We start from the raw sequence: 9,781 nt of genomic DNA, 5'->3' as shown, positions 1-9,781 counted from the left end.
AAATGAAGGAGAAAATACTAAGGGCAGCCAGAGAGAAAGGTCAGATTACCCACAAAGGGAAGCCTATCAGACTTACAGCAGATCTCTCAGCAGAAACTCTACAAGCCAGAAGAGAGTGGGGGCCAATATTCAACATCCTTAAAGAACAGAACTTTCAGCCCAGAATTTCATATCCAGCCAAACTAAGCTTCATGACTGAAGGAAAAATAAAATCTTTTATGAACAAGCAAGTACTCAGAGATTTTATTACCACCAGGCCAGCTTTACAAAAGCTTCTGAAAGAAGCATTGCACATAGAAAGAAACAACCAGTATTAGCCTTTCTAAAAATATACCAAAAAGTAAAGAGCATCAACATAAAGAAGAATTTACATCAACGAATGGATAAAGCAGCCAGTTAACATCAAATGGCAGTAATCCTAAATTTAAATCGACTAAATCCCCCAATCAAAAGATACAGCCAAAACCCAACGGTATGCTACATCCAGACCCATTTCACATGCAAGGATACACAAAGACTCAAAACAAAGTGATGGAGAAAGATTTACCAACCAAATGGAGAGCAAAAATAAATAAATAAATAAATAAAAAGCAGGAGTTGCAATTCTCGTATCTGATAAAATAGATTTTAAAGCAACAAAGGTATAGTGGTAAAAGGATCAATGCAACAACAAGAGCCAATGATCCTAACACCCAGATACATAGAGACTTAGACTCAATGAGACCGAAAATCAATAAGGATATCAAGGACTCGAACTCAGATCCAGAACAAGTAAACTTAATAAATATTTATAGAGCTCTCCACTTTAAATACACAAAATATACATTCTTGTCAATACCACATCACACCTACTCATAGTTTTAAATGAAATATTGATTGGCCATTATTAATACCTATTTTTTTTTAGAATAAAGCAACATTTCCATTCTCTCTCCCATTTTCTTCCTCTTTCTTCCTCTCCTTCATTCCTTTTTTTTCTTTCCTTCTCTCAAAAAAAGAAGAAAAGAAATCAACTTGTAGACCTCTAGATCCAGGTTGGCAATGTCTCTCTCATTGCCTGATTTCCTTCCTTCCCTTCTCTCCCTCCCTCTCTCCCTTCCTCCCTCCTTCCCTTCCTCCCTTCCTCCCTTTCTCCCTTCCTCCCTTCCTCCCTTCCTCCCTTCCTACAAAAAAAAAAAAAAAAAAGAATGTGTTGTCCTTGGCATCCATTCTAGGTACTTAAGAGATCACTCTTTATGATGATGAAAATGAATGATCATGAAAATAAAAACAATTAATTCGGTCAATTTTCAGAGGTAGATCATTAGACAGATTAATTGGATTGAAGTGATCAGTAATCTAATTATAGTCACTAGCTGGTTGAATTTACTAGAAGTTTAATCAAACTTGTCAAGCATCAATAAAGCCTATGTTTTCTTTTTGAAAAGATACTAAGTTCTTCTTGACTCAATATGTGGATTCAATAGCCAAGTGGTAATTGATTTTCTAATAACATATCATTCTACTTGAATTCACTTATATTAATATACCAGTTTTCAAAAGAAAATCTTTTTTCTTCCCAACATTTTTACTTAAAAAAAATTCAGATAAAGCAAAAAGTTGAAAGAATTGCACTATGCAGCCTGTATACTAGCTGCCTGAATTCAACAATTGTTGATAGTGAGCCACATTGGTTTTACCTTTTTGTATGTGTATATAATGTATTCATTTCCTTAATCATTGTAATGTTGCGGACAATGTAACATTTTAACCCTAAGTACTTAAGCCTGTATCTCCTGAGATAAGGATGACACCTAAGAGAATTAATGCGTTGTAATATTCGTCAATCTGGCAAGATGGCCGAATAGGAACAGCTCTAGTCTGCGGCTCCCAGTGAGACCCACACAGAAGGCAGGTGATTTCTGCATTTCCAACTGAAGTATCCAGTTTATCTGATTGAGACTGGTTAGACAGTGGGTGCAGCCCATGGAGGGTGAGCAGAAGCAGGGTGGGGCATCACCTCACCCGGGAAGTACAAGGAGCTGGGGGACCTGCCTCCTCCAGCCGAGGGAAGCCGTGAGGGACTGCACTACCCAGCCTGGATACTATGCTTTTCCCATGATTTTTGCAATTCGCAGATCAGGAGATTCCTCATGTGCCTACACCACCAGGGCCCTGGGTTTCAAGCACAAAACTGGGTGGCTGTTGGGCAGACACCGAGCTAGTTGCAGGATTTATTTTTGTACCCCAGTGGCACCTGGAACCCTAGTAAGACAGAACCATTCACTCCCCTGGAATGGGGGCTGAAGCCAGGAAGCTAAGTGGTCTCACTCAGTGGGTCCCACTCTTACAGAGCCCAGCAGACCAGGAACCACAGCTTGAAATTCTTGCTGCCAGCACAGCAGTCTGAAGTCGACCTGGGACAATCAAGCTTGGTGGGGGGAAGGGCATCGGCCATTACTGAGGCTTTAGTAGGTGGTTTTCTCCTGACAATGCGAAGGAGGCTGAAAGTTTTGGACTGGGCAGAATCCACCACAGCAAAGCGGCTGTGGCTAGACTGCTTCTCTGGATTCCTTCTCACTGAGCAGGGCATCTCTGAAAGAAAGGCAGCAGCCTGAATCAGGACCTTACAAATAAAACTCCCATCTCCCTGGGACAGAGCACCTGGAGGAAGGGGCGGCTGTGGCCGCAACTTCAGTGGACTTAAACTTTCCTGCCTGCCAGCTTTGAAAAGAGCAGCTGATCCTGACAAGAAGGATTCTTCCCTAGCACAGCGCTTGAGGTCTGCTAAGGGACAGACTGCCTCCTCAAGTGGGTCCCTGACCCCTGTGACTCCTAACTAGAAGAGACCTCCCAACAGGGATCAACAGACACTTCATACAAGAGAGCTCCAGCTGGCATCAGGCCGGTGCCCTCCAGGACAAAACTTCCAGAGGAAGGAGCAGGTAGCAATCTTTGCTGTTCTGCAGCCTCCACTGTTGATACCCAGGCGAGCAGGGTCTGGAGTGGATCTCCAGCAAACTGCAGCAGACCTGCAGAAGAGGGGCCTGACTGTTAGAAGAAAAACTAACAAACAGAAAGCAACAACATCAACAGAAAGGACCCCCACACAAAAACCCCAACCAAAGGTTATCAGCCTGAAAGATCAAAGGTAGACAAATCCATGAAGATGAGGAAAAAACAACTCAAAAATGCTGAAAATTTCAAAAACCAGAAGGCCTTTTCTCCTCCAAATGATCACAATTCCTCTCTAGCAAGGACACAAAAGTGGACAGAGAATGAGTTTGACGAATTGACAGAAGTAGGCTTCGGAAGGTGGGTAATAACAAACTCCTCTGAGCTGAAGGAGCATGTTCTAACCCAATGCAAGGAAGCTAAGAACCTTGAAAAAAGGTTACAGGGACTGCTAACTAGAATCACCAGTTTAGAGAGGAACATAAATGACCTGATGGAGCTGAAAAACATAGCATGAGAACTTCGTGAAGTATACACAAATATCAATAGCTGAATCGATTAAGAAGAAGAAAGAATATTAGAGATTGAAGATCAACTTACTAAAATAAGGCCTGAAGACAAGATGAAAGAAAAAAATAAAAAGGAATGAACAAAACCTTCAAGAAATATGGGACTATGTGAAAAGACCAAACCTACGATTGATTGGTGTGCCTGAAAGTGACCAGGAGAATGAAAACAAATTGGAAAACACACTTCAGGATATTTGTAAGTATTTGAAACCAATGAGAACAAAGAGACAACATACCAGAATTTCTGGGGACACAACTAAAGCAGTGTTAAGAAGGAAATTCATAGCACTAAATGCCCATATCAGAATGCCACAAAGATCTGAAATCAAGACCCAAATATCACAATTAAAAGAACTAGAGAAGCAAGAGCAAACAAGTTCAAATGCTAGCAGAAGACACAAAATAACTAAGATCAGAGCAGAACTGAAGGAGACAGAGACACGAAAAACACTGCAAAAAAAAAAAATCAATGAATCTAGGAGGTGGTTTTTAAAAAGATTAATAAAATAGGTAGGCCACTGACTAGACTAACAAGAAAAGAGAGAAGAATCAAATAGACACAATAAAAAATGACAAAGGGGATATCACCACTGACCCCACAGAAATACAAACTACCATCAGAGAATGCCATAAACACCTCTACGCAAATAAACTAGAAAATCTAGAAGAAATGGATAAATTCCTGGACACATACACTCTCCCAAGACTAAACCAGGAAAAAGATGAATTCCTGAATAGACCAATAACAAGTGCTGAATTTGAGGCAGTAATTAATAGCCTACCGACCAAAAAAGCCCAGGCCCAAATGGGTTCACAGACGAATTCTATCAGAGGTACAAAAAGGAGCTGGCACCATTCCTTCTGAAACTATTCCAAACAATAGAAAAGAAGGGACTACTCCCTAACTCATTTTATGAAACTAGGATCATCCTAATACCAAAACCTGGCAGGGACACAACAAAAAAAGGAAATTTCAGGTCAATATCCCTGATGAACATCAATGCAAAAATCCTCAATAAAATACTGGCAAATCAAATCCAGCAGCACATCAAAAAGCTTATCCACCACAATCAAGTTGGCTTCATCTTTGGGATGCAAGGCTGGTTCAACATATGCAAATCAATAAATGCAATCCATCACATAAACAGAACCAATGACAAAAACCACATGACTATCTCAATACATGCAGAAAAGGCCTTCAATAAAATTCAACAGCGCTTCATGCTAAAACTATCAATAAACTAGATATTGATAGAACATATCCCAAAATAATAAGACCTATTTATGACAAACCTACAACCAATATCATACTGAATAGGCAAAAGCTGGAAGCATTCCCTTTGAAAACCAGCACAAGACAAGAATGCCCTCACTCACCACTCATATTCAACATAGTACTGGAAGTTCTGGCCAGGGCAATCAGGCAAGAGAAAGAAATAAAGGATATTCAAATAGGAAGAGAGGAAGTCAAATTGTCTCTGTTTGCAGATGACATGATTGTATATTTAGAAGACCCCATCGTGTCAGCCCCAAATCTCCTTAAGCTGATAAACAACTTCAGCAAAGCCTCAGGATACAAAATCAATGTGCAAAAATCACAAGCATTCCTATACACCAATAACAGACAAGCAGGGAGCCAGATCATGAATGAACTCCCATTCGCAATTGCTACAAAGAGAATAAAATACCTAGGCGTACAACTAACAAAGGATGTGAAGGACCTCTTCAAGGAGAACTACAAACCACTGGTCAAGGAAATAAGAGAGGACACAGACAGATTGAGAAACATTCCATGGTCATGGTTAGGAAGAATCAATATTGTGAAAATGGCCATACTGCCCGAAGTAATTTACAGATTCAATGCTATCCCCATCAAGCTCCCATTGACTTTCTTCACAGAATTAGAAAAAAAACTACTTTAAATTTCATATGGAACCAAAAAAGAGCCCGTATGGCCAAGACAGTCCTCAGCAAAAAGAACAAAGCGGGAGGCATCACACTACCTGACTTCAAACTATACTACAAGGCTACAGTAACCAAACAGCACGGTACTGGTACCAAAACTGATATAGACCAATGGGACAGAACAGAGACCTCAGAAATAACACCACACATCTATAATCATGTGATCTTTGACAGACCTGACAAAAACAAACAATGGGAAAAAGATTCCCTATTTAATAAATGATGCTGGGGAAACTGGCTAGCTATATGCAGAAAACCAAAACTGGACCCCTTCCTTACACCTTATAAAAAATTAACTCAAGATGAATTAAAGACTTAAACATAAGACCTAAAGCCATAAAAACCCTAGAAGAAAACCTAGACAATGCCATTCAGGACATAGGTGTGGGCAAAGACTTCATGACTAAAACACCAAAAGCAATGGCAATGAAAGCCAAAATTGTCAAGTGGGATCTAATTAAACTAAAGAGCTTCTGCACAGCAAAAACAAAAAAAAACAAAAAACTATCATCATAGTGAACAGCCTACAGAATGGGAGAAAATTTTTGCAATCTATCCATCTGACAAAGGGCTAACATCCAGAATTCAGCAGGAACTTAAACAAATTTACAACAACAACAAAAAAACAACTCCATCAAAAAGTGGGCAAACAATATGAACAGACACTTCCCAAAAGAAGACATTTATGTGGCCAACAAACATATGAAAAATATCTCATCATTACTGGAAGGAAGGGAGGGAGGGAGGGAAGGAAAGAAGAAAAGAAGGAAGGAAAGAAAAGCAGATCAAATGGAGATTTTGGTTAGGGAAATATAAAGCAAAGGCCCTTTTTATTTTCTATTTTATTTTAATACATATTACTGTGGTACAGAATTCATACATAGAGCTGAGTAGAAAGATATGGGTGAGGGGGGAGAAAGAGTTGCAGGACTCAATAGAGTATGGTCACAGCGATGATTTATTGCAGTGAAAAGATACAAACCAAAAGCAGCAAAGGGCAATGGTGCATGAGGTGATGCCCAGAAGAAACCAGGCCCAACCTTCCAAGCATTCCCTCCCACTTCAGTCACACATGATTCCTTCAGCAACAAATTGAGAAAACACATGCCAATTGCTGTCTACCAGGGAGGCTTGTTAGAGACTCAGTGCCCAGGGTGGGGTGTTTACTGGGGGCTCATCACACAGGCAAACTCTGCCCAGCACATACCAAATTTCAGCCTCCCAATAGAGAAGCAGGTGTGCAGCAGAAGCCATACTGTTTGTACAAACAGTGTAAGAGCAGTGAACCAGTCTTCTCAGTTCTAGGAATGGTGGGAACCGTCCTGAAATCCAAGTTCCCAGACATGAGCCAAGGGCCAACCTTTTCTAAGGAGAGCAGTCTCAGGCCTGCCATGTTTGTTTTTTTGTTTTTGTTTTTGAGTGAGTTTTGCTCTCGTTGCCCAGTCTGGAGTGCTATTGTGTGATCTTGGCTCATTGCAACCTCTGCCTCCTGGGTTCAAGTGATTCTCCTGCCTCAGCTTCCTGAGTAGCTGTGATTACAAGTGCCTGCCACCATGCCCAGTTAATTTTTTTGTATTTTTAGTAGAGACAGGATTTCCCCATGTTGTCCAGGCTGGTCTCAAACTCCAGAACTCAGGTGATCCACCTGACTCGGCCTCTCAAAGTGTCGAGGCATAAGCCATAGCACCCGGCCACCATGTTAACTCTTTTCTGTGTAGATAAATGTAGCTGTACATACATACATATATACATAGGTAGATACAGAGTAAAAGCTTTTTTGCTCTTCTTATAGACCATCTACCCAGTCCCACCCCCATCCTCCAAGAAACCATTGTTATTAGTTCCTTGCTTATCTTCCCAGTTTCTTTGGACATACCAGCAAATAAAAACATCCTTCAGGTCCTGCCTTTGTCATACTTTGTTAGCATATACTCTCTTCCTCTCTTGTTTTTTTTTCATTTGCAGTTCCTTCTATACTTTTATCTCAGGGGCATCTGCATTTTTTTTCTCATACATAGAATACATCCCATTTTCTGGATGTTCCACAATTTACTTAACCATTTCTCTATTATGGACATTTGGGTTGTTTCTAATCTTTGGTATTGCAAGCACTGGTTCAATAAATAACCTTGGGCCTCCAAAAGACCTTCTTCTGAAGAGTGTGCTGTGGCTCCAGTGAAGTACCCCAGTCTGAGTGATGATACAGAAGATGCTACATTATTGGTGTAGTCCCCCATCTATAAGTTAGCTCAAGAGAGATCACTGGATGGAGAGGATAGAATTCTTCTCTTTCTCTTGTGAGAATTGGCTTCTCACTGGCTGGGACACCTCATACTTTGTTTTCTAGGTCTTGTATTTCTTCTTTCCTTTTAGGTGGAAATGAGGTGGAGTGGGAACAGCCCTTGGTGGGTAGGTAAAGTTTAGTGTAGGATTGTCAAATTTAGCAAATCGGACATGCTTCTACTAAAAAATTATTTATTATCTGAAATTCAGGTTTAATTGGGTGTCCTGTATTTTATCTGACCACCCTAGTTTAGTGCCATATATAATTTATTTATTTTTAGAAACAGGGTCTATGTTTTCCACGCTGGCCTTGATCTCCTGGTCTCAAGCATTTCTCCCATCTCAGCCTCCCAAATTTTAGAGATTATAGGCATGAGCCACCATGCCCAGCAGTACCATATTTTATTCTAGAGATTTAAACATTGAAGAATTCCTGGTGTGAATGCTCTGAAATGAAAAGGAAGGTCTGACTTGATCAGCACCCAGAGTGGTGATTGAACAAAGGTATGGTCAGGCACAGAAGCCCTAGTTTCAAGTCCTAGCTCTGCCATTTGACTCAGACATAGACATCAAAGTGGTTGAATAGAAACTTGGCATCATAGCAGGATGGCAAGATGGCTGCCTCTGCCTTTGCGGGTGTGGTGAGAGCAGCTTCAGGAATCTATGGCCCCTGAATATTTTGGCATCTCCAGCCCATCGAAACTGTGCCAAGAACGCCTTATTTCTGCATTGTTCACTGGACGTTTTAGTCATATTCAGACACCACTCATTTCCTTCACTCTCAGGCTTATCACATCTGTCAGAAACCTGACATGTGGGCATACTGTAGCGATCCCCAACAGAGTGGCTCCCTTGCTTCCAAGTTTCCTACAGCTGCCAGGCAGAATTGTAATATACGTCAGTACCCAAAAAGGCAAGAGAAAGACTGTGAAAGCTGTCATCTATAGGTTTCTTCGACTTCATTCTGGCCCTTGGGTGAGGAGAAAGGCTGACTATGAGAAAAAATTATGGTAAAAGACACCTGCAAGAAAAAAGCAATTGAGGGAATTTGTGTTCTGCAATAAAACCCAGAGTAAACTCTTAGGTAAAATGATGATGTCCTTCTGGAAGAGGTGAAACTGGCATGCCGATGATCTTTATCAGAAGTATCATTGTGATACAAACCGGAAAGCATAGATCAGAAGTTTCACTTGTTTCTCAGGTATTTGAATATGTACCTTTGTGTACATGACATCTTTGCAAAAATGGATAACTTGATGTAAATTGTATGTCCAATTGTGTGTAGACATCTGATGCCAACATTAAACTTATAAAAGTTTTGAAACTAAAAAAATAAACTTGGCATTATATGTATTCTCCCAAAGCTGGAAAAACACCTCTTTACTTATAGGAACCCAATCAAACCCCTTACACAAGTTGCCCGAGTCGACTTAGTGCTGTGTTGCCAGCATGTACAAGTATAAAGTCTGGGTTTCTTTTTTTTTTTCTTTTTTTTAATTGCATTTTAGGTTTTGGGGTACATGTGAAGAACATGCAAAATAGTTGCATAGGTACACACATGGCAGTGTGATTTGCTGCCTTCCTCCCCTTCACCTATATCTGGCATTTCTCCCCATGCTATCTCTCCCCAACTCCCCACCCCCCACTGACGCTCCCCTATTCCCCCCGACAGACCCCAGTGTGTAGTGCTCCCCTCCCTGTGTCCAAGTCTGGGTTTCTTTATGCAAGCTGCTTGGTTTGGAAAGCATGTCAGAGGTAAATATGAATCCCACTGCTTTATAGTTCATGCTAGTTTTTTCCACTCTCATGCTGTAAGTCAGAGTCTGCTTGATGAAAAGGAGGGAGGGCTTCGATGGCAAGCATCATGATATTTGTATAACAAGTCTAAAAGTTTTAATCCTTTCAGTTAGATACAACTATGGACATTTTTCTAGTAATACTTTTATTAGAAATTTGCAGATACCTTGAGCCTGCTCTTTGTAATGACATGGAAAAAGAACACAGCCTACGTGTCCCTTTGTATATAGGAT

The 9,781-nt window shown here is 40.6% G+C and overlaps 1 pseudogene; it reads left to right on the top strand.

The window, feature by feature from the left end:
- Positions 1–8,365: 8,365 nt before the first annotated feature.
- LOC100398109 (large ribosomal subunit protein bL35m pseudogene) lies at positions 8,366–8,867 on the top strand (annotated as a pseudogene).
- The last annotated feature ends 914 nt before the right edge of the window (positions 8,868–9,781 follow it).

Source organism: Callithrix jacchus, chromosome X (assembly GCF_049354715.1).
Source record: "Callithrix jacchus isolate 240 chromosome X, calJac240_pri, whole genome shotgun sequence".
Lineage (NCBI taxonomy): Eukaryota > Metazoa > Chordata > Mammalia > Primates > Cebidae > Callithrix > Callithrix jacchus.
The sequence above is the reverse complement of the archived record's forward strand: the minus strand, read 5'-3'. Positions and strand labels throughout refer to the sequence as shown.